The sequence below is a fragment of the Pelophylax lessonae genome (genome assembly GCF_965119305.1).
Source record: "Pelophylax lessonae genome assembly, chromosome: 4".
Classification (NCBI taxonomy): domain Eukaryota; kingdom Metazoa; phylum Chordata; class Amphibia; order Anura; family Ranidae; genus Pelophylax; species Pelophylax lessonae.
The window spans coordinates 246,596,131-246,622,511 of NC_138771.1; the positions used below are offsets into that span (position 1 = coordinate 246,596,131).

Sequence of the window (26,381 nt, forward strand, 5' to 3'; positions counted from 1 at the left end):
TTTGTGGGAAAAAAAGGACATCAATTTTATTTAAAGCGGAGTTCCGGCCACAAAATGCACTTAGGCCATCCTCTTGCTCAGTGTCACCTGTAAAAGAAATGGATAGTTACGATTTTTTTTTGTTTACTTACCTTGTTATTGAAGAAAATATACTTACCTTCCTTCCACTTCCTCCCTTTGCGGCCGCGGCCCGCGCCGTCATTTTCTTCTTGCGTTGACTCCTGGGAGCTGAACGTCATCACTCCCAGGAATTAATGCACCTGCACCGGCCCCGCTCGTCAGTTCCGGTGCAGGCGTGTCATTCCCTGCTAAACAGCTTTTGGGCATGCCCATAAGCTGTGCAGGGATGACGCTCCTGCCGCGGAAGTGACGGCGGGGCCAGTGCAGTGCATTGTGGGACCGAAGAGGACACGGAAGAGGATGCAGAAGAGGACGTGCTGGCTTCAGCTGCCCACACCTGAGATGGCAGTGTTGGAGAAGAAATTTTCAAGGTAAGTATTTCTTCTAAAAGGTAAGTGCGACCTGGGACAGATCAGAGGCTATCCATTGTGGAATGTACTAGCCCTGACGGTCCCGGGGGTATTTTTATTGAAAAAACATTTTCGTGGCCGGAACTCCGCTTTAAGTACAGCGTTGCATGTCTGCGCAATTGTCCATTAAAATAACGCAGTGCCGAATCGCAAAATATGGCCTGGTCATTAAATTAAGAGGGAAAATCTTCTATTCCAGAAGTGGTTAAATCCATTCCTTTTCCATTCTTTGATTTTTTTGACATAAGTATCAATAAATAATAACAATATATTTATTCCGTTTTCCCCACATTTCCATTGTAGCATTTCCCTTAATTTTAATATGTAAAATCCTAATTTTGATATCAATAATGCTAATTTTGATTTGCAGGGTGCTGGCCATTGTAAATCACCCTACACATTATCAAGAATAGATACATATTTTTGGCCAGTGAAAAACAAAACACTTTTCCTTAAAAAGTTTCTTTCTACTGGCTTATGTTAAATATAGATGCATTTCTCATTACATTTTAGTGTGCTCTAAATTAAAGTAACACAGTGGTTAAGTGGTTAGCCATTCTGTCGAGCAGCACTGGGGTCATTGGTTTAAATCTCAATTACGTTGCTACCTGCCTGGAGTTTGCATGTTCTCACCTGGTTCTCACATGGGTTTCCTGCCACACTTCAAAGACATGCTGGTAGGTTAATTGGCTCCTGTCTAAATTAGCCCTACTATATGTATGATTGTGAGTTAGGGACCTTAGATTTAATAACTCATTCCTTGAAGGCAGGGGCTAATGTGAATGTACAATATATATATATATCTATATATATATATATATATATATATATATATATATACAAACCCAAATCCAAAAAGGTTGGGACACTGTACAAATTGTGAGTAAAAAAGGAATGGACTAATTTACAAATCTCATAATCTTATATTGTATTCACAATATAATATAGATAACATATCAAATGTTGAAAGTGAGACATTTTGAAATGTCATGCCAAATATTGGCTCATTTTGGATTTCATGAGAGCTACACATTCCAAAAAAGTTGGCACAGGTAGCGATAAGAAGCCGGAAAAGTTAAATGTACATATAAGGAACAGCTGGAGGACCAATTTGCAACGTATTAGGTCAATTGGCAACATGATTGGGTATAAAAAGAGCCTCTCAGAGTGGCAGTGTCCCTCAGAAGTCAAGATGGGCAAAGGATCACCAATTCCCCCAATGCTGCTGCAAAAAATAGTGGAGCAATATCAGAAAGGAGTTTCTCAGAGAAAAATTTGAAAGAGTTTGGAGTTATCATCATCTACAGTACATAATATCATCCAAAGATTCAGAGAATCTGGAACAATCTCTGTGCGTAAGGGTCAAGGCCGGAAAACCATACTGGATGCCCGTGATCTTTGGGCCCTTAGACGGCACTGCATCACATATAGAAATGCTACTGTAATGGAAATCACAACATGGGCTCAGGAATACTTCCAGAAAACATTGTCGGTGAACACAATCCACCGTGCCATTCGCCGTTGCCTTCTAAAACTCAATAGGCCAAAAATGAAGCCATATCTAAACATGATCCAGAAGCGCAGGCATTTTCTCTGGGCCAAGGCTCATTTAAAATGGACTGTGGCAAAGTGGAAAACTGTTCCTTGGTCAGACGAATCAAAATTTGAAGTTCTTTTTGGAAAACTGGGATGCCATGTCGTCCGGACTAAAGCGGACAAGGACAACCCAAGTTATTCTCAGCGCTCAGATCAGAAGCCTGCATCTCTGATGGTATGGGGTTGCATGAGTGCGTGTGGCATGGGCAGCTTACACATCTAGAAAGGCACCATCAATGCTGAAAGGTATATCCAAGTTCTAGAACAACATATGCTCCCATCCAGATCTTGTCTCTTTCAGGGAAGACCTTGCATTTTCCAACATGACAATGCCAGACCACATACTGCATCAATTACAACATCATGGCTGCGTAGAAGAAGGATCCGGGTACTGAAATGGCCAGCCTGCAGTCCAGATCTTTCTCCTACAGAAAAATTTGGCGCATCGTAAAGAGGAAGATGCGACAAAGAAGACCTAAGACAGTTGAGCAAATAAAAACCTGTATTAGACTAGAATGGGACAACATTCCTATTCATAAACTGGGGCAACTTGTCTCCTCAGTCCCCAGACATTTCAGACTGTTATAAAATGAAGAGGGGATGTCACACAGTGGTAAACATGGCCTTGTTCCAACTTTTTGAGATGTGTTGATGCCATAAAATTTAAAATCAATTTATTTTTCCCTTAAAATGATCCATTTTTTCAGTTTAAACATTTGATATGTCATCTATGTTGTATTCTGAATAAAATATTGAAATTTGAAACTTCCACATCATTGCATTCTGTTTTTATTCACAATTTGTAAAGTGTCCCAACTTTTTTGGAATCGGGTTTGTATATATAAAAATATATATATATCACTGTTTAAATTGGCAGTGCTATATAAGTACCTGAAACAAATTGAATACCATTTAAAAATAAGTCCTCTTTAACTTCCTTAACTTAGCAGGGGCTAATGTGAATGTACAATATATATATATATATATATATCATATCACTAGCATTGTTAATAGGCATTTTTAGCAGGGGGGGGGGGAACTGATCAGTTGTTCATGGCCCCCATTAGACAGGACTGGGTGCCAAAGAACATCAACTGTACACTTGAAGCACTTGTCTACCAGCATCATTTATGAATGGCAGTTGGTAGATCTTGGATTTTAAACACAAAAAGAAAGTGCCAAAATCTTTACAGGTCAGAACGTCTATGATTTAGGCATAAAAGTAGCAAGCTTCCACAGATGCCTACACTTGGACACCTTAAATGGCAGTCTGTTCTGTGGACAATGTCTACTAAAACAATCAGAGAGGATGGGACACAAACAACAAAAGAAAACCTAACAGAGGCTCTAAGATGGTTTTAATACATTGTGTACACATGTGCAGGTATCTATTAAATGTGTTTTGTTTTTACACTTGTATTTAACTTTTTTGTTTCACTTTTTTTGACATAACTTTAGAATTATTGTCAGGGGGTCTGAACTGCCCCTTATGTGGCGCTATATAGTACTTGGATCTTCGTCAAGGAGCCCTTTAGCAACCTTGGGCTCCAAAATGATTGAATTGCTATCAAATTCACTTTACTAAGGCTGATTTACTAAAGAAGTTGAACGTTTCCATTCAATTAATTGTGTAAAATTTTAGTTCAATTATTCAATCATATGCAGATGAAATAAGTAAACAGGAGTTTACTTGTCACATACCTGGATAACTGAAATGACAATGCATTTTATTCATTTTATACTTCCCTGAAATTGCATGTACATTTGTTCTGTGTTAATGCCATACAAATATAAGTTACTAGGCATTTTTTTCTACAGGTTGGGTGTTCTTTGTTCATAAAAACTGTGTGTCAGGAAAAAAACAGCAGTATGGCCACTAGATGGAGCTGAGAATCGTAGGAAATAAATACTTATTTTACAATGACTGTCAGCTTCTTCTGGGGACCATAATGCAGTGTTTTCCTGATTCATGTTATTTTGATAAATAAAGAACATCTTACCTGGAGAGAAAATAGCCTAGTAACATTAAAACATTTTTCAATTTGATTTTGTTTTACAGGACAAATAGCACAGTGAATTTGCTATACCTGCACTCCATTGTTTGTTATAACTACATCACATTGTTGACACATTATAAACTCCTTGAGTTAATTAGCTTCATTGTATTATAGCATGGCCAGCCCTCTGCAGCATGGAGGCCAGCTATATATATATATTTAAAAGGGCTTGTGGCCGATGTTGTAGCCATTGGCCTGTTTTAGTCCTTTGACTGCTATGATGTCTATATATAAATGGTCCCCTAGGAGAGGGGCAGTGTTACATGCAACACGTTACATAACTGGCATATTTTTCACTGTTCTATATTTTGGAACATTGTTGTTTACTGTTATGTCACTAAATATAGTAGGCACTCTAGTCTGGGAGCACATTTTTTGCTGATAGCATTGGTAAAGGTTGGGACCAGTGACAGGATGCTATTGCTGTCTGTGTCCCTATTAGGCTGGATACATATTATGCAATTTTGTTGTTCAGTTTAATTTCCTTTAGATTCAACTATGTAGTGCAAGGGCCAGCCTGATTGCATATAATTTAAAAGAGTTTAGGTTTAACCTCATATTATATGGTTTAAGTAAATCTAAAGGAAAGTTGTACAAGAAAAATTGTATTAAAATTGTATAGTGTGTAGCCAGCTTTAGGCTCCATTCACACTTGTACAACTCTAAAGTTGCACTTTGAAGAGCAACTTTGTTGAAACTTTGACGCAACTTTGGATGGGTGCCACTTGGATACAACTTTGGCTTTGACCAGTGATATGGACAACTGTTGCACAGCTGTTGCATTGTATAACATTCAGGTACGACTTTAATGCAACTTTTGAGAGTTAACATTAAAGTCTATGGCCTTTAAGTTGCATGAAAGTAGTGCATTAACTACTTTGAAGTTGCTGCAACTTTAAAGAGGAAGTAAACCCTCCTCTGACACTTTTCCCTATAGGTAAGCCTATGATAAGGCTTACCTATAGGTACTGTAAATATCTCCTAAACATGCACTGTTTAGGAGATATTTACCTTACATGCAGCCAGTGACGTCACTGGCGCATGCGCTCTGAAGGAACGGCCGCTCGTGCCGTTCCTTCAGAGACCCGTGCCGTGACCATCGGCTCCCGCGCGCTTGCGCGGGAGTGACGTCACCGCGGCTCCGGCCAATCAGATGGCCGGATGCCACGATCCCGGAAGACGGGCGGCTGGACATGTCGCCCGTCATAGAGGTAAGCGGATGGCACGGCGGGGGCTCGTTCTAAGGTAAGTATTTCATAATGAGCTAGTATGCGATGTATTTCTCTTACAGGTTGCAAAAAGAAGAGAATTTTTTTTCAGGTTTACAACCTCTTTAAGTCGAACATACAGTATACAAATTGTTATCATTGGAAAACATGGGGAATGACTTGTCATGCGAGTTTGATGTCCGAAGTTGCATGACAAGTCGTATAAGTGTGAATGGAGCCTCAGGAGAATTCTCTTCACTTCAACTTTCTATGGCATTATGCAAACATTTATGGATACATGTCTTCAGCAGAAACACTAACTAAAGGGGAAAAAAAAACAGCTCTGATGGAATAGAGAAAGGATACATCCCCTCTCTGGTTTAATTGCTATCTGTGTCTTCACTGGGGGATGGTGTGGGACAAAGTGTCACCAGGACAGAAAGGCCCCAAAATTGGCATACAGACAGCATAATTAGTCTGACACAGATTCCAAAGCTTCTACTCCCTGGTTAAAATCTAAAAAAGGTTTTGGCTGGAGTTGAGCGTTAGTTCAATTCCACTATAAAGCCTGTAGCATTCAATAGAAATGAAATAAACTGTAGAGTTACAATTATAATGAAATTAGTTAAAGAAAATTCTATATGGCCAAAAGTTCCTATTCGTTGCCAGATGGAGGCAGCATGTATCTTAGATGTCTTGCTGGAATAGTACTTCAGATCATTTATCCTTTCGCTACATTTTTTTTACATAGATTAAATGGAGGGTAGCCCTGCCTTTATTTGTTGCATGATATTTGCCTTAATGTTTCTGAACCCAGTAAAAATAAAAAAATAAAAAACCCACAAACACACTATACATTACAAATGAAGAGCTACAAATAAATTACTGCATCAAGTTAATAAATGACAAACAGAGTGAACCTTAAAATTGAGTGTTTTTGCCAAACACAAAAAAAAGGTTTCAAAATCATAAATAAGCAATACATTAAAAAGTTTACAGCTTCTCATTTCAGAGTTAAACCTAAATGAAAACACTTATGACTATGACTAAGGCCTACAGGCATGTCAAGGCCTGTCTTGATATATTATAATTAAATGCTTTATGATTTTACTTCAAAATGCTTTAGTGCCAGACTTTTATCTTTTTTAAAATAAAAAGACTAACATCATTCTTCTCTGTTTGACATGCGTGGAGATATCTAATATGTGCTGCATAAAGGTGGGCATGCATGTTTCTGAGCCCTAGCTGCATGTATGTTTGTGTATGTGTGTGTGTATAGAACAACCATTCTCAATCAGGGTTCAGTGGAACCATTGGGTTCTTCCAGAGTTTGCTAGAGGTTCCTTGAGCTGTGGCTCCCATTTGATGGTGCCTGCATAGTTCTACTGCCATGCCACTTGGCAGAGCCAGCTGCATGAACCCAAAACTATCTGTAAGGGTGGCATTGTGACCACCACTGCAACAAGGGCATTCTTCCCACTGGTCCCCAATTAATTGTTTTTTTTTTCAAGGGTTCCCCGAGAGCTAAAAATGTTTTCAGGGGGCATCTCCAGTATAGAGGTAGCATGGTTTTATTTTATTATTATTCATAATATATTTCAGTATTTTTTAATCTTTTTTTACTTTATTGTATTATATCACAGAGGGTCTGATAAACCCCTGTTGTGATCGTAAAGAGGCAATGAAAAGTACTTTTTATGGATTACGAGCTCCCTGATTACTTTTATTCCTTCAGGCCATGCAGACTGGGAATGTCCCTGATCTGCAGTTTACCACAGGGTTGCTAAAGCTCAGGGTTGAGCACTCTCAGATTGAATCAACACATATTTCATTTTTAAATATTTTAATGAACTAAATTACTTTTTCCACCAGTATTTTTAATTTGAAAATACTATTTAGTACTATTATAAGTAGACATCTATGTGATTGCATACATGCAACCCTGTCAGACAACCTTATGGCTCACCGAGGCCCCATGGAGTGATCAGATGATCATCAAGCGAACTGGTGAAAACCTTGTGCAAACAGTGGGGTTGATTTAATAAAACTGGAGAGTACAAACTCTAATGCAGCTGTGCATTGTAGCCAATCAGCTTCAAACCTCAGCTTGTTCAATTAAACTTTGACAAACAATCCTGGAAGCTGTTTTTTCTCTCATCTTCAGAATTAAGCAAGTCAAAGATTCTGGGTTGTGCAATTCACCTTCTCCCCTTTTGTCTTTTGCAGAGAACATTCCAGATCATTCTGGGTTGAACAGCTCTAGGGCAGGAGACAAGGTGAAGAAGGTGAAGAAGTCCTGCAGTGAATAAAAGCCTTTCCATTGCAAGCTGAGCTGTCAGTGGTGGGATTTCTGCCCAGCACAACATTAACTTGACTTTGAACAAAGCTACCCCTCTACATCTCATTTTATCTCTAGAGTAGTTAGATGTAGTTCACCAGTATATTATTTTGGCATATAAACACAGCAAAATTAGTTATGGTATAGAAATAAGACATTGAAATAGAAACATATGAATCCCTTTAGCACCATTAATCTCAAGGTAATGGAGCAAAGACAATTGTAACTCATAAGAAAACATATGATCATGTCCTTAGGGTGAATAACTAAAGTGCTTACGCAACAAAATTTCAGGTTTGAGCCTGAACTACTTTTGGGATGCAGCTAAAACACTTGAACTTTTTAATATCACATATCCAAGAGATTAGGAAACATATTGCTTAAATGTATATTCGTGAATACTATCCACCTTATTCATGGCACAGTGGAGGTTTATACTAGAATACTGGTCGATAAACATATATTCATGAATAAAATCCACACTTACAACATATTTATGGCATAGTGGAGGTTTATGCTAAATTACTGGTTGATAAACATACACTATATTGTCAAAAGTATTGGGATATCTGCATTTTTTTACTCAATTGAACTTTAATGCATCCCAGTTTTAGTCTGTAGGGTTCAATATTAGGTTGGCCCACCCTTTGCAGCTATAACAGCTTCAACTCTTCTGGGAAGGCTGTTCCCAAGGTTTAGGAGTGTGTCTATGGGAATGTTTGACCATTCTTCCAGAAGCGCCTTTGTGAGGTCAGGCACTGATGTGGGCGAGAAGGCCTGGTTCGCAGTCTCCATTCTAATTCCTCTGAAAGGTGTTCTTTCGGGTTGAGGTCAGGGTTCTGTGCAGGGAAGTCAAGTTCCTCCACCTCAAACTCGCTTATACATGTCTTTATGGACCTTTCTTTGCACACTGGTGGGCATTCATGTTGGAACAGGAAGAGCCAACCACAAACTGTTCCCACAAAGTTGGGAGCATTAAATTGTCTTAAATGTCTTGGTATTTTGACGCCTTAAGAGTTACCTTTACTGGAACTAAGGGGCCAAGCCCAATAAACAACCATAGACCATAATCCCCCCTCCATCAAATGATTTGGACCAGTGCACAGAGCAAGGTCCATAAAGACATGGAGGAGCGAGTTTGGGGTGGAGGAACTTGACTGGCTTTCAGTCCTGACCTCAACCTGATAGAACACCTTTAAGTTGAATTAGAGGGGAGACTGCGAGCCAGGCCTTCTCATTCAACATCAGTGCCTGACCTCACAAATGCGCTTCTGGAAGAATGGTCAAACATTTCCATGGACACACTTCTAATCCTTGTGGACAGCCTTCCTAGAAGAGTTGAAGCTGTTATTGCTGCAAAGGTTGGGCCAACTCAATATTGAACCCCATGGACTAAGAATGGGATGCCATTAAAGTTCATGTGCATGTAAAGGCAGGTGTCCCAATACTTTTGGTAATATGGTGTATATTTATGCATAAAATCCACATTATCATCTTATTTTGGCATTGTGGAGGTAGTTGCTAGAATACTGTTCGATGAAATGAGAAATCACAGCACCAAGTCACAAAAAAATCAAGGACATGTGGAAGATACCCTTTTGCATTTAAGGGTAGTCCCTTCACTCTGTAACATGAACGTTTTTGAATTCACCTTTTTAAGGAATGAAAGTACAATATAAAAAACTATTTTAAATATAAAAAAGGATAATGCCCTCCGAAATAAGCCTTAAAAGCAGGGAAGCTACTGTCACATTACTAAACATCTCCAGTAGTGTATACTTGTTGAACTCAATTAAGTTAATCTACAGATGGACACCTGCTAATAGGGAATGTTTCCCAAGCTTCAATTATTTTCTCTGTAGAATAAATAGTTCATGATTAAGCTTTTCTGAAAGGTGTGGGTTCTCCTGCCTGTCAGAATCAATCAGTATGAATGTATGCTTTGTTCTGTTTGTACTAAGTAGCTATTGTGCAGCTTCAATGATTACAGTTTACCTTAATCCCAAACATTGACCTTCATATAGGGAGCAAATATATTTCTTATAATTGCACTCTTTTTGTCACTGAAATCATATTTCTATAGATCTGTTTCATAGGTGCAAAAACTGGAGATCCTGCCAGAAATCCATTGCTGTCCTATGCCCTCTGCAGCTTTATCTAAAGCCTTCAATTCTTTTACTTATGTGAGCGTGCACTTCTCCTTGTGTTTTTGATCTATTAAAACGACTGCACTTAGAGGCACTTTTCTTGTTTTCTTTGGTATCCCAGTAACAGAGCTGACTTTACTCTGAAGAAGAGCCTACTCTGACCTGAGTGCATGTTATTGATCAGTCCTCTCCCAGATTACAGGTGTACTCACCATTTCCTATGGACATTTCCTTATGAACACGTTTTAATGGACTTATGGATTGTGTTTATGTATCTAGTTGACTTCTACGTTGTGCGCAAACATTTCCCCTTGTTTGAAATAACAATTGATGGCACTGCCCAGAGGCTTTCCACAGGCAGCCTCTCATGCACCTAGGTCTCCCTTTTAACCTTATGGGGTCTGAGCCCAGTACAGGAGGAGTGCCTGTACTTGTACCCCTCTATTAGTAGCCCTGCTTAGAGAAAGAATACGGAAAAGCACAATGCAAAGTCTTTCACTGGGCTTACATTATACAATTTTATTATTTAATTTTCTTTAGATTTACCTTGTAGTGCAAGGGCTTGCTCAATTGCGCACAAATTGAAGGTGATTAGGTGAAGCCCCATGTTATATGGTTTTGGAAAATATAAGTGAATAATTGTACAAGAAAATCGTAGAATGTATGGCCAGCCTTACCCTGCAGGGTACTGTATCAGGAAGAATATAATAGCAATTTGACAAGGGGGTCTGATTACTATTCCCCATGATGAACCCCAGCTAATGCTATCAGTAGGTGGCCAACAGACATTGGATTGCTACCCAATCTGCTTGATCAGACAACTGTCACGGTGTCACCCGATGTTGATGAGTAGAGATGGCCTTGCAGTTTGCCCGGCGGTCGGTTTGCATCGAATTTTGCTTGTTCGCTACCCGCCAATTTTGCGAACACATGGTGTAGTTCGCGGTTGCCATTTTAGTTTACATTGGGGGGAACTTTGACCCATGACACAGCCGTCAGGTGGAACGGGGACAGCCAATTGAAACATTTCAGCACATGGACATGCCCCCTACCCTATAAATAGACCTGAGCTGTCGGCCATTTCACATTGCCGCTTTTTGCCAGTGTAGGGAGAGGTCTGCTGTGCTCATGAGGGAGAGTTTGCTAGACACAAATAGCTCTGTGAAGATCCACAAAAGTCCTTTTCAGGGCTGGTATTTCGGTATAGGTCTACTAGTATCTTTTCAGGTTAGGGGCAGGTATCCAGTCGGTGCTTTAGGGACAGTTAGAGATCGGCTGCAGTCACACAAATCGCTCTGTTAATGTCCACAAAAGTCCTTTTCAGGGCTGGTATTTCGGTATAGGTCCAGTCTCTCTTCAGTATAGGGTCAGGTATCCAGTCTGTGCTTTAGGGGCAGTTAGAAATCGGCATCTGCAGTGACAGAAATCGCTCTGTTAATGTCCACAAAAGTCATTTAAAGGGCTGCAATGTCGGTATAGGTCTATTACAATCTCTTCAGTATAGGGTCAGGTATCCAGTCTGTGCTTTAGGGGCAGTTAGAGATCGGCATCTGCAGTGACAGAAATCACTCTGTTAATGTCCACAAAAGTCATTTAAAGGGCTGCAAATGTTTTGGTATTGCTGTGCAGTGCACTAAAAAGGGGGGGGTAATCCACAGTTTAATATACTTTGTAGAAAGCATATTATAGTGGATTAGTAGTATTATTGTGCACTGTGCAGCATTGTGACAGGTGTGGTGACTGAGCGTTGCTTCAGCAATACTACAAACAGTGCCAAACTCCCTGGCCAATTTTTAGAACAACTGGTGTGATAGACCAGTGGCCCCCCAATACCACATATTGAAGTGGGGTGTTATCTGAGTATACTTTTACAAGTGTATTTGTGTCCTGCAACAATATTGCCTCTTTTGCTGAGTTAAGTCAGATACACACAGTGCCAAACTCCCTGGCCAACTTTTTTGAACAACTGGTGTGATAAACCAGTGGCCCCCCCAATACCACATATTGAAGTGGGGTGTTATCTGAGTATACTTTTTACAAGTGTAATATACTTTGTAGAAAGCATATTATAGTGGATTAGTAGTATTATTGTGCACTGTGCAGCATTGTGACAGGTGTGGTGACTGAGCGTTGCTGCAGAAATACTACAAACAGTGCCAAACTCTCTGGCCAATTTTTAGAACAACTGGTGTGATAGACCAGTGGCCCCCCAATACCACATATTGAAGCGGGGTGTTATCTGAGTATACTTTTACAAGTGTATTTGTGTCCTGCAACAATATTGCCTCTTTTGCTGAGTTAAGTCTGACACACGCAGTGCCAAACTCCCTGGCCAATTTTTTGAACAACTGGTGTGATAAATCAGTGGCCCCCCAATACCACATATTCGAAGGGGTGTTATCTGAGTATACTTTTACAAGTGTATTTGTGTCCTGCAACAATATTGCCTCTTTTGCTGAGTTATGTTTGCATTGCGTCGTGTCATTGATCAATCGTCGAGGAGCAGGAAGATGAGGAAGTCGCAATGTTGGATGAATTACCAGGGGGTGCTACTCCATCTGAGACAAATTAACAGCAGGAGTCTGAAGAGGAGTCAGAGGAGGATGGTGCTGGGGGGGATGAGGAGGAGCAAGAAGAGCATGCTTAAACCTTTCTGGGATCCCTGGTGTTATCCGTGGATGGGGGGAGGAGGACGACATTATCCTGGATGATGAGGTGGAAGCAGGCCACTACACCGCTTCCAGTTTAGTGCGAATGGGGGCCTACATGCTCCAGTGTTTTAAGGGGGACCCCCGTATAAAACTCATAAAGGCCAAGGAGCAGTACTGGGTGGCAACGTACTTAGACCCCCGGTACAAACACAAAATGGCAGAAATGTTACCACAATCACAGAGGGCGGTCTGCTTTTCCGTGCGCTGGCAGAGGAATTTCCAGTCACAGAGAGACAGTTGCAGGTAGCAATCCAACAAGAAGAGGGCGGTTTGAAGATGTCTTGGTCACTTCATATATGAGATCCTTCTTTCAGCCGAACTATCGACAGCTGTACTCTGGATCCAGCAACAAGGAACGCCTAGACCAACAGGTGTCCGACTACATCGGGTTAATGGCTGATGTGGACGCTCTGAGGAGTGATGAGCCCCTGGACTATTGGGTGGGCAGGTTTGACCTCTGGCCAGAGCTTGCACAATGTGCAATGGAAATGTTGGCTTGCCCCCCGTCCAGTGTCTCGTCCGAAAGGACGTTCAGCGCAGCAGGGGGGATCGTGACCGATAAGCGCACTCGCCTAGCTCATGACAGTGTAGACTACCTCACATTTATAAAAATGAATGAGGCATGGGTCTCTGAGGAATTCAACACATGTTACCAGTAGACCATGTTTCATTGAAATACCTCATTCCAGGCCACAAATATCAGCCAGACCGCCATCCACCCAAAGCAATTCCTGGTCCTTGGCTTCGCTACATACAGCGGCATAAAAGGCATTTCATGTCCATTGAATGGCAAATTTTTGGGGCCTTTCCGGGCCGACAATTATTTTTTCTGTGAACGTCTAATGTACCTCCAGCCACCAAATACTACCTTCTTTGCTGTCAGTTCAACCCATGTGAGCTAATTTTTGGAGCCTATACAGGCCGATACTTACTTCTGTATACTGTGAATGCCTACTGTACCTCCAGTGATCAAATACACTACATTCTTTGCTGTCAGTTAAACCCATGTGGGCTAATTTTTGGGGCCTATACAGCCCGACACTTACTTCTGTATCCTATGAACGCCTAATGTACCTCTAGCCATCAAATACTACGTTCTTTGCTGTCAGTTCAACCCATGTGAGCTAATTTTAGGAGCCTTTACAGGCCGACACTTACTTCGGTATACTGTGTGAATGCCTAATGTACCTCTAGCCATCAAATACTACGTTCTTTGCTGTCAGTTAAACCCATGTGAGCTAATTTTTGCAGCCTATACAGGCCGACACTTACTTCTGTATACTGTGTGAATGCCTAATGTACCTCTAGCCATCAAATACTATGTTCTTTGCTGTCAGTTCAACCCATGTGAGCTAATTTTTGGAGCCTATACAGGCCGACACTTACTTCTGTATACTGTGAATATCTACTGTACCTCCAGCCATCAAATACACTACGTTTTTTGCTGTCAGTTCAACCCATGTGGGCTAGTTTTTAGGGCCTATACAGGCCGACACCTACTTCTGTATCCTGTAAATGCCTAATGTACCTCTAGCTATCAAATACTACGTTCTTTGCTGTCAGTTCAACCCATGTGGGCTAATTTTTTGGGCCTTTTATGGCCGACACTTACTTCTGTATCCTGTTAATGCCTAATGTACTTTCAGCCACAGAATACTACATTCTTAGCTGTCAGGTAAACCCCTGTGGGCTAATTTTTGGGGCCTGGAATGGCCGACACTTACTTCTTTATCCTGTGAATGCCTAATTTTTCAGATTGGAAATGAAAAACAATGGGTCTGTAAAGTTTCCGCCAAACTGTGGAATGGATGCGGACCCATTTTACAGATGTGTGAATGGACCCTATATGTATTAGACATGTATTTACCGGCTGCTGTCAGTTCTGGCTGATTTATGAAAAAAACAAATTTTTTGCTGTAAAAAAAAAATAAACAAAACATTTAGGGCAACTTTTCCAATTGCAATACTTCTGTTATGACATTGTCCATGTGCTGGGACTATTTGTGCACAGATAGTATGTATTTTGTGGCTGCAAATATGACCTAAAGGTTTTTAAAGTTCGCCTCCCATTAAAGTCAATGGGGCCCGCCGCAAACTTGCGGTTCGTAGACTTTTGAGAAAATTTGCGGCTGACGTTCGCGAACCGCCCCGGCCGATGTTCGTCCATCTCTATTGATGAGTACCTTAATAAGGTATTGAAGATAGATCATTTGTGGCTTGCATGTTCAACTGGCCATACACTGATAGATTTTTAAATACGTTGACAGTACATTCAATAATGCCATCAGAGACTTGATAAATGTACTTTGAAAATACTTAAAAATGTAGTTACTTTTAACATTTGATTTTGGTATGAAGAGAGTTTCCTGAGTGAAAACCACAAACACTTTGTTCAAGAAAAAAATTTCCATCTTGTTCCTTCAAATGTTTCTATCACTACAGTCAAAAATGAATGATTTTAAAAATGAGCAGGCCCATATAAATGATCTTCTTTCAGTAAAACTATCCATCTTACCTTTCTGCTTTGCTACTTGAAAGGCTACTTCAGTAAGAGCCTTGCAATGGCATCACGTGTTTCTATTGGCATTATGTTGAGGCACTCGGTGGGTAGGATGTTCCAACTAGATATTTTTTGGACAATGTATACTTACTTTGTGTTGAGGATGTTAAGAGCTTCCATAGAGGTCTGAGCATGTGGATTCTTAGAAATTATAAGCAGTAATGTGATCACTTGTTAAATCTGTGTGCAGGAAGCGTGACCCATTTCTGGCATGTTCATTGTACATGAGTTCACTATAAACATTCCTTATATACAGCATGTTAGAATAAAACATGGAACTGCCGCATACCTAATTGCTGAGTTGTACACTATAATGAATAATTATATGTATGTCATATATTTTATCAGCTATCCCTGGAATTCTTTTTGGCAGTAAGTCTAATTTTCAATATTGAAAAAACTATCAGCGCAAAAAAAAATATAATAAAATTAAATAAATCCTTATACAGTGAGAATATTAAGTGTCAACATACATCAATAATCAATATCCGGCTGCACACACCAAAATTGTGCTCACTCCTCACAATCAAAACTAAATATTAGGCAAAAAAAGTGTTGCGCCAGAAAAACTAATACAAGTGTACATAAATCATACACATTAAGATATAAGTGAAAATCACACTCTAAAAATTAGAAAATATTAAAAAACTTTTTACAAGTGAAAATCATATAGTGTGCAAGTACAAGTGACAGAGATAGTCCATTCACAAAATCCCATAAATCAATTGGTATAATAACACCTCCATGATTGTGTCAAAATCCCCTTTACCATCTAGAGTGGCCTCTCACCTCAGTTTTTCTGGCGCAACACTTTTTTTGCCTAATTTTCAATATTGATCAAATACCAAGTACAGCTCTTTTTATAAAGTATACTGAATGAAGAACATCCCCTGTTTTATGTGGTTTGTAACATTGTGTAATTATATACAGTTCATAATAAAAAAGTAAAAAAAAAAAATAGCTATTGATTTCATGCATTATCCCCTTTATTGCCCTTTTTCTTTGTAAAAATTACACCTGACAGATGTTTAAGGCTGAATGCAAGTCAGACAGCTAAAATATGACAAAGTGTACTGCTGCCACACTTCCCATCTATGGAGGTCACACCACTTTTTCTGTTTAAAGTGGAGTTCCACTCAAAAGTAGAACTTCCGCTTATCTGTCTCCTCCCCCCCCTCCAGTGCCACATTTGGCACCTTTCAGGGGGGAGCGGGTACCTGTTTTTGACCCTGTCCCCACTTCTCTCGGACATTGCCACAGCGAGGTACATTAGAGGTTTGGCCCCTCCTCCTTCCTCTGCTTCCAAGCCAGTTACTGAGTGCAGCGCGCTTCGCACATGCGCAGTACGGACCTACCGAAATTGGCGACGGCAGCACCCGACAGCTGATGGAATCATTGGCTGCGGTGCCAACATCGCTGGATTCCAGAAAAGGTAAATGTCCCACTATAAAAAGTCAGCAGCTACAGTATGAGTAGCTGCTGACTTTTAATTTTTGGAGGGGGGGGGGGCGAACTCCGCTTTAAGTGCCGGTTCACACATATGCAATGTCAGACATCGCATGTGATTCGCAGCGCACTGCTCTGCAAATCACATGCGATATCTGTGCGATGCAAATTCAGCCATACAGATTGTTTGGCCGAATTCACATAGCATTTGGACCGAAGTCACGCAGGACCCTGTTTTTGCTCCGCACCAGAATCGGATCGCATGGGTGTTCACACCTATGCAATCTGATTCCTGTCCAAATAGACAGTTCGCACTGCGATATGAGAACTGATCTGGGGGCATCATTAACTTTGTATTGACACCCCCCCCCCCCAGCAATTCACATATGGCAGTGTGAACTGCCTGCGAGTTGAGTGTGATGCGGGAACCCGCAGTGGATTTGCAGGGTTCCCGCGTCGCATATGTGTGAACCGGCACTGAGTCACAGAATAGATAGGTGTCACCTTCTGCCAAATGGACAATGATACATTGTTAACTCATAACTCACAATTGTACACAGCAGAGCCTCATTAGCTGTCCCTCCTCTTCCAGTCAGAGCACTGCTGTACAGAGGATTATTAGAGGTGGAGCTAATCACAGAGATATATGCTAGCTTTAAAAAAAAAATGGGTATAATTATTGTGAGGCAATATACAGCAGAAGTTATTTTTACGCTAAGGTTTAATTTTGGCAACTTTTCACTGTTACATTGGTCCAACTTGGACCAATGTAAGTATGCAAGTGCCCGCCATACCTGCCTGATCCCTTTGGAAGGTGGAAATTACTGTAGTAGCTACTACTACTACAGTGATCTCCACAAGCTTCCAAGTTCCATGTTGAGTAGCTGCTTTACTGTTTCCTGAGCTCAGGAGGTGGCTCACTCAGCCCAGGCACTACCCAGGGTACCTTTTGCATTTTCTTAATGAAAACAAACCATTTTCTATATGAACGGGATGGAAAGGCAGTGAAGTCATGATCTCTACCTTGTCCAATCAGAGAACACTGAGCATTTATTGAGAGAATGCAAAGTGTTCTCTGAATGGCAAATGTGCCAAGCAAGTAACCTACTGTGTTCACAACGCAGCAAAGCGGACACCCTGCACAGGACCCAGAAGCTAGCGGCAATCATTTTAGTAGTTGTGCCTGAATGCCAGCTTCCACGGAGATCTTGCAGGTATGGCACATAGATACTTACCTTGGTCCAAGCGATGTAAAAATGTACACACCTAAACTTCAGCTTTAAAGTGACTACCCCAATTATGTTCTCCAGTATCTCAGGAACTCCAAATCCAGGTGCAGGCTAATATACACATTTCAGTAATTCCCTCTAGATTAAAGGGCTGGCCCACAACCCCCTGGCTCCTGCACCAATAAAAAACAGCAACAACAGGAGCTGAGATGGGAACACTCATTGATATTGTCCTAGATTTTGAGCCTATTTTAGTGCTCAAGAATATGTTCAAAGATGGGTGGTGGCACCAATTTTTTACTTAAAGTGGTTGTAAACCTCAGATATGAAAAATGAACAGTGCATATCTTTCTATAGTGTCTATGTGTCTCAGTCTGAACCACTAAGTGTCATTTCTGCCTGCTGCCTGTTCCTCTGCTATCTGCATGAATTACTTCTGACAGGCTTTTCTGGCACCAAGAGAATAAAGGTGACAGGGAAGGGATCTTCAGCAGATTGACAGCCTGAGTTCTGTTCCTGTATACTATGTGAAGGGGGTGTGTCTCTCCCCTCCAATCAGCTCTCAGAGCTCTCTTCACTTAGCCCTGCAATTTGTAATTTTATCTCTCTGCCCCCTATTTTCAGACAGCTCAGACAAGATTTATAAATTCTGGACTTTGAATGGATGTAGAGAAGAGATGAATGCAGATCAATTGGTATAACTTATGTAGGAGGATTTGTTTCATCCTCGTGTATCTCCTGAGGCCAGTTAATTCATTGGGTATGTGGAAGGATTTACAGAAACTTTAAATCCTCGTACACACAATCAGATTATCAGACGAGTTTTCTTTAGTTTTTTGTTGCATGCTAGTCTCATATGGAAAATTAAGAGGTTACTTTCATACGAAAATTCTCAAACAACAGAATTCAACTTCAGAAGTGATGTCATATGTTGAATGCATGCCTAGTCTTGCTCTTACGATTTTTTTCGGATGAAAACTGTACTAATTGACGAAAATCGGACATTGTGTTCACGTACAATAAAAATCTTATAGTCTGCACATTCAATTTTTGTCGTCCGAAAATTCTGAAACGTCTGTTGAAAGCACTATACTATCGATCCGAAAATCGGCAGATCGTTCAACGAAATTTTCCTTCCGGTTTTCTTATCGTGTGTACAGGCCTTTAGCCACTTTAGAACTTTTGAAGGTATAACGTGTATACTGCAATGGTACAGTATAACTAGTGACATTTTCAGTTTTCTAAGTTAATATTTGAAATTTTATTAACATGCATAAATTCATAAATCATAACTCTTTTCAGTAAACATATCCTGTCATTTTTAGCGCTTTATATTTATATATCTACAATGCACACCACAATATAGGCTTAGGTGTATCTGCTCATTAGGCTGCATTCACATGTCCGCGTTTGGATCGCGGGCAGAATCGCAGCGATTCCGCCCGCGATCCGGAGATTATTGCAAATCGCGGGATGCCTGTGCGTTGCCCGTGATTTGCAATAGCCCCCCAAACGCTGAGCGATGTTGCCGTGATTTCCGCCTGCCGAATCGCGGTAACATCGCGCAAAAAAAATCGCGGGACGCAATACAGCTCTTGTACTTTTTTGGGCGTAATGCGTCCCGCAATTTTTTTTTGCGCGATGTTACCACGATTCAGCAGGCGGAAATCGCGGCAACATCGCTCAGCGTTTGGGGGGCTATTGCAAATCACGGGCAACGCACAGGCGTCCCGCGATTTGCAATAATCTCCGGATCGCGGGCGGAATCGCGCCGCGATCCATACGCTGACATGTGAACGGAGCCTTAGAGACACTTGACATCATCATAAAATGTTACAAAACATGGGAGTTTATTTACTAAATGCAAATCCACTGTGCACTACAAGTGCATTTGGAAGTGCAGGCGCTGTAGAACTAAGGTGAAGATCTGAAATGAGGGGAATCTCTGCAGATTTCTGTCATCCAATCATGTGCATGCAAAAATGCTGTTTGTTATTTACCTTGCATGTCCCCCTCGGATCTACAGCGACTGCACTTTCAAGTGCACTTGCAGTGCACAGTGGATTGCTTTTAGTAAAAAAAAACAACATATTAACCAATGGCCGACCAGCCACCGTAGTTTTACTGTGGCAGGTCGGCTATGTCCCATGAAACAACGTACCCATTGGCCACAGGGGGAGCCAATCAGCAGGTCCAGCGGCCGCGATTGCCACCGGGCACCCGCCATCGCTCCCTGTGGAGACAGAACTGCAGTCTGCTGTTGTAAACATGGCAGACCCCTGATCTGTCAGTTATGAACACAGGGATCCTGTGCTTCTCACAACGTACCCATTGGCCACAGGGGGAGCCAATCAGCAGGTCCAGCGCAATTGTAAGTTAAAATAATGCAGTCCTGTTTTGCAAAAAAATGGCCTGATCATTAACCATTTACCGCAAAGTAACGTAGATCCACATCGGCAAACATTGCGGTAGTATACCAGGATGATGCCTCAAGCTAGAGACACCATCCCGGTACCGTGGTTTACAGCCGACGGTCGGCTTTCCATCAGTAACAACCGATGGAGTCCCGATAAAAGCCGGAAATGGCTTTGATCGGGTCTCCGATGACGTAACCCGGAGGCGGCGTCCATGACGTCACTTCCGGGTTACTCTGCTGCAAAAGGCGGCAGATTAAAAAAACTGCTGTATGCAAAAACGCAGTTTTTAGCGTTTTGCATACATGAAAGTGTAGTGGAGGGGTCTAGGGTCTTTTAGACCCTCGATCCCTCCATAAAGAGTCCCTGTCACTACATATTGGTGTCAAAAGGGATGTTAACATTGCTTGTGACAGCAATAAAATTGATCAGATTTTTTTTTTTTTAAAAACCTGTATTAGTGCCAGTTCACATATGTGCGAGTGCGGCGATCGCATGTAATATCGGAGCGCACTGCTCCTTCATTATATGCGATCGGGTGTGCGGTGCGAATTCAGCCATACCCTCTGTATGACTAAATTCGCACTGCACCCGCAGTAAAGTCGCACATGACCCTTTTTTTGAGCCGCATCAGGATCGGATCGCACAGTGGTTCACACTTGTGCAATCCGATCCTGCGCGAACGGTAAGATCGCACTGCGATATGCGATCAAACTGGGGGTGTCATTAAGATTACATTAACACCCCCAGCGTATCGCATATGGCAGTGTGAACTGCCAAGGGTGCGTTTGCGATGCGGGAACAGGCTGCAAATTCGCAGCCTTCCCGCATCACATAAGTGTGAACCGAGGCATAAAGTTAAAAAAAATAAATAAATAGGAAAAAAAAAAAATTTTTAGCCGCCCCCGTCACCGTTAGCTCGCGCACTAAATAAAAATGTACATGGAAGTCGAGCCGCAAATTAAATCGCTGTTCAAACCACACATGTGAGGTATCGCCGCGATCCCCAGAGCGTGGGCAATAATTAAAAAAATAAGAGCTACACTCTAACTCTAAACTGGTAACCGTTAAAAAAATTTAAAGCGTCGCCTATTGAGATCTCTATTGACCGTAGTTTGTCGCCATCCCACGGGGGGGGGGGGCGCAATTTTAAACCGTAACATGTTGGGTATCTATTTACTCAGCGTGACATCATCTTTCACAATATCCAAAAAAAAATGGGCTAACTTTGCTGTTTAGTATTTTTTAAATGCAGTGAAATGTGATTTTTCAAAATTTTTCCCAAAAAATGGCGTTTTAAAGACCGCTGCGCAAATAATGCGTGACAAAAAATATTGCAATGACCGACATTTTATTCTCCAGAGTCTTTGCTAAAAAAATACATATAATGTTTGGGGGTTCTAAGTAGTTTTCTAGGAAAAAATACTGATTTTAACTTGTAAACAAAAAGTGTCCGAAATAGGGCTGGGGCTTAAGTGGTTAAGGGGGTAAAAACCGTCAGGTTCAGAACTAGTTAAACATGGTTTTTTAGACCTATATTTCTGCAGAAAAAAAAAAGCAGAAGCATTTGCTGCGCAGCATACTATTAGTTGTGCAAGTATTGCTGTCTAGAGAGAAGTACAAGCATAACATCTAAATATGAAAACCTCTTTATCATTGAAGAAGACAGCGGTGCGTAAAAGCACCAGTGAAATATATATATGAACTTTTACATTGGGTGCAAATCCAGAGTCACTTCCAGGTCCCCACTCTGCTATTCCGGTCATTTCTTACATTATTCTGGTGCTGTAAGTTCACCAAGTCCGTGGCTGTGTCCTATAAACACCACTGGAAGCACTATTTCAGGGTCAGATACATAAGACCATTAGAACAACAGCCTGTCTGCTGGGCTACAGTTTACTGCATGCAAAGTGTAATCAGGAAGTTTATACAAGCAAATACACAAAATCGTGATGGATTTCTCCCAAATACAAACACAATTACATCAAACAATCATTTAGGCTTTCAACTAAACCATAAACTTTATATCTGAAAGTAAAAATACAGCAAATGTCATCAATACAGTATTATAAATAGCAATAATAAGCTGTAGCTATTAAGAGGTCAAGCGTTATAATCACTGTTTGCTAAAGAAGGGAATATCAGGCAGTGCAGCCAAGTAATGAAGAGATCTACCCACCTTGCAGTGTAAAGTCCAGAGATGAACAGCAGAGAGAAGCCTGTGTCAGCACTGATCTTACTTCGACTGATGAGAAAAGGGTCTGCCTCTAAGCATTACATTTCATACAAGGCTCAGCCTGCTTTTAAAAGAACCCATCATCCCGCCCAAGTCTTTGTAATTCTAGACATTTCAGAAAACATCTGTAATCACAGAAAAGAAAAAAAATCTTTTTACATGATCGCTATGTGGAAATAAAAAAAAAAAAAAACACACTAAACAAACACGTGAACCTCCTATAGTTATCACTAGTTATACACATTTGAAATACATTGCGTAACTCATTTTTCTTGCACCATCCTGTTTGTTAGCATCTGAATCTGGCTGGATATGTTTCTCAAGATCTGCTTGAATTGTGGTGTATCCTGTCTTGACTAATTAGAACTAAGGCTTTATGTTTTGACTGAAGTTCAATAATTTACAGGAAACTACAAAAAAAAAAAAAAACCTTTGTTTTTCTAGATTAGTTGACTAGTAAGAATAGCAATTGGAGCAGAGGATAGCAGTACCCCAGAGCAACATTTAAACAAGCCTCTACATATCTACAAATACCTTGTGTTGCCCTATCAAGCCCCAAAGTGATTGTAAAGTCTTGTTTATAAATAAAAATAACAAACATGCATAGGTGTGAGCACAGGGTGTACCAGATGTGCCTGGGCACACCCTAATCACCCTGTGTAGCCCATATCCCCCCTATTTAGACCCCTAAAATTTCACCACAGCCCCCTAATGGGGATTCTAAAAAAAATGTAAACAAATAAAGAAAGAAATAAAATTGCAAAAAATAAAATAATAAAAACAAAAACTGCTGACACCCTCCACTGCCCTACTGACACCAGTTTCTGCCCTGCTGACACCCTCCACTGCTCTACTGACACCGTCAGTATATATCCACACACACACATATGTGTTTGAGCTTTGGGGTACACACCCTAATGCAATTGGCTGTGCACACCTATGCAAACATGTTATACTTACCTCCTCTGTGCAGTTGGTTTTGCACAGATCAGCCCAGATCCTCCTCTTCTTGGGTTCCTTGTTGCTGCTTCTGGCCCCTCCCTCCTGTTGAGTGCCCCCACAGCAAGCAGCTTGCTATGGGGGCACCCGAGCTAAGCTGCAGCTTTGTTTGATCACTCAGACACAGAGCTGTCGTTTGACAGTTTGACACTCTCTCCTGATTCCCTAACTGACTTTGATTGACAGCTGCGGGAGCCAATGGCGCTGCAGGTGATTCTCAGACAACCAGGATTGAGAGTATAAAACGGCCGAGGGACTCGTGGACATCACTGGAAAGAGATGGACTCAGGTAAGTATTAGGGGGTGCTGGGGAGGCTGCTACACACAGAAGGTTTTTTATCTTACTGCATAGAATGCAGTAAGATAAAAAATCCTTCTGACTTTACAACTCCTTTAACGCAATAAATAATAACTTTGTAATTAAATAAATTACAATTTTATACCTTTTGCCCATTTTTTTAGGTATATTAGAGTTTCAAACCACAGATAGCTTGATGACATAATGATATGATGCAAAGGATGCTGCTTTACTCTGTACAGATTTTAAAGTGAACACTCAATTGGCATATAAAGGTGCAGAAGGTGACTGTAGCCATGAAATTAGGAGATGCTTGCTTCTTGGGAGGAAAGCAATGGCCTAGACAGCATTATAAAAAGCAGAGACATCACCCTTCCAAGAAAGTACAGTGTAGTCAAAGCTATGGTATTCCCAGTAGTAACTTATGGCTGTGAAGGTTGGACCATAAGCAAGGCTGAACGCCGAAGAATTGATGCTTTTGAACTATGGTGTTGGAGAAGACTCTTGAAAGTCCCTTGGATGGCAAGAAGGTCAAACCAGTAAATCCTGAAGGAAATCAACCCTGAATATTCACCAGAAGGACAGATCATGCAGCTGAAACTCCGATACTTTGGCCACCTAATGCGAAGAAATCATTGGAAAGACCCTGATGCTGGGAAACATGGAGGGAAAAAGGAGAAGAGGATGATAGAAAACAAGATGGATAGATAGCATCATCAAAACAATGAACATGAAGTTAAGCAAGCTCCGGGAGGCAGTGGAGGACAGAAAACGCCCAGACGACGTCTTTTGATGACGAAACGTTGGCGACTCCAGACGCAACGTCCACACGCCCCTTCTCTGAGCCGGCTGTTTGTCTTATGCCGATGAGTTACTTGCGGGACGCCGCGATTGAACCTCCAGCAAACCGTCTTTTATGTGCCTGTTTGTGCTAAATCCATGTGAGAAAGTTTATTTTAATAAACATAAATTTAACTCTTGATGGGATTACACTATGGTCTCTTTTACTACTTTCTTCCATATATCCATCTGACCACTTTGGAGCTTCCTTAAGGAATTAATTTTCCACGGCGCTGCTCATGGTTCCTTTGATTTCCTGTGATTTGTTTTACCTGGTGAGGCTTTCTCATTAAGTTGAGTAGCCACGGCTTTTTGGTAAGCTGCTACCCTCATTAGTACACTGTGGTGTCCCCACCTTACACATTCCCTGGGTGTCACAGAAGGAAGGACTGTTATCACTTTGTTTGGATTTGTTTCACCTTGGACTTTTCTTGGGAATTTTTAAACACTTTTTATTCTATTTATATGCAATTTTTGTTATATTGTGATATTCATTTTTTCACTGTATTTATGATCAATTTACACATTGGGGAATTGCTCCTTGACATAAACTGTAAAAAAATTAAGTGAAGCCAAAAGTTTGAAAACTGAATAAACACTGGTATTGTAGTCTAATTCATTGAATAGGATGGCACATATAGCATGGATATCAATTGTTCTTTGATAAAACTACAGAAAGGAGCAGGTGCCATGAATCAAAAGTGAGAAGTTTATCTAAACAAAAATCCAGTTTTTCTCATGCATGGCCTGTTTTGGACACAGCTCTAGATAAGGTAAGTGGATTACACCATAAACTACATTTACTGTAAATGCTTGACTTGACTTTCTGTAATTATAGAACTGTATATATTTTTGATTACAAAACAATTATAAGCACCTATATTATAGTTACCTACTGTAATGAACTGACACTGCCATAACTGATTTGCAATCATTCTCACTCTGTGCCAAGCATTCACTGGAATGAAAATATGTATTTTATTTATTTTAACATTAAAATAAATTAATAGAACATTTGATATTATAATATAGTGGACCAATTCATACCCATTCTTAAAAAAATCACAAGAGCAACATGTGCCCTTCAGTACTGGATGTTGCTTTAAGCAATAAAAGGACACCGGTGTCTGATACTGGTACTTTGGCAACTGTAGTGCCCTGGGGAGGTTGCTGATTTCCATACTACCAATAAGCCCCAGCTGAAGATAAAAAGGTTGCAAATCCCTGGCTCCTAACCTGGTGAAAAGGTATTTTGGAATTTGAGTCTGTCAACTGGTCTTTTGAGAATGTGATGCTCTCAAATGCAGATATGGGGAAGAGTTGCTTCAAAAACTTTAACCCTACATTTTTCTTTTTTTTTTTAGAAAAAAATAGGAACATCCTCTGAAAACAGACAACAGCTTCTAGACACAATGGATAACTGGGAAGCTGTAAGCTTTCGACATTGGTACACTGAGATGGGAAACCCTTTTTTTGCAAACTGTTTTAAAAGCATCTCTTCATACAGGGGTTGGCATGGTGTTGAGCACCCTTCTACAATATCTACAACAATACAAATTAATTACCAAGCTTAAAGAACAAGCCAAGGGGCACTGTGTCCTAACCCATATTAAAATACATTTTTCTGTCAACTAATTTAGAAATGTTGAAATCTGATTGGATGCTATAGATTACTGCAATTTGCACTTTAACATCAGCCTTTGTAAATAGGCGTCCTTATGTTTTTTTCACAAAGATGACCCTCTACATGATCATCTGTATGTTTATACAGA

At 40.7% G+C, this 26,381-nt stretch overlaps 1 protein-coding gene across 1 annotated transcript in view; it reads right to left on the reverse strand.

Annotated features, from left to right (window-relative positions):
• Positions 1-22,552, reverse strand: part of SLC38A4 (solute carrier family 38 member 4) — a 109,551-nt gene extending 86,999 nt beyond the window's left edge. Inside the window, exon 1 of the mRNA XM_082254377.1 lies at positions 22,416-22,552. The gene's annotated coding sequence lies outside the window, so the exon portion shown is untranslated. The remainder of the gene's footprint in view (positions 1-22,415) is intronic.
• Positions 22,553-26,381: the final 3,829 nt, after the last annotated feature.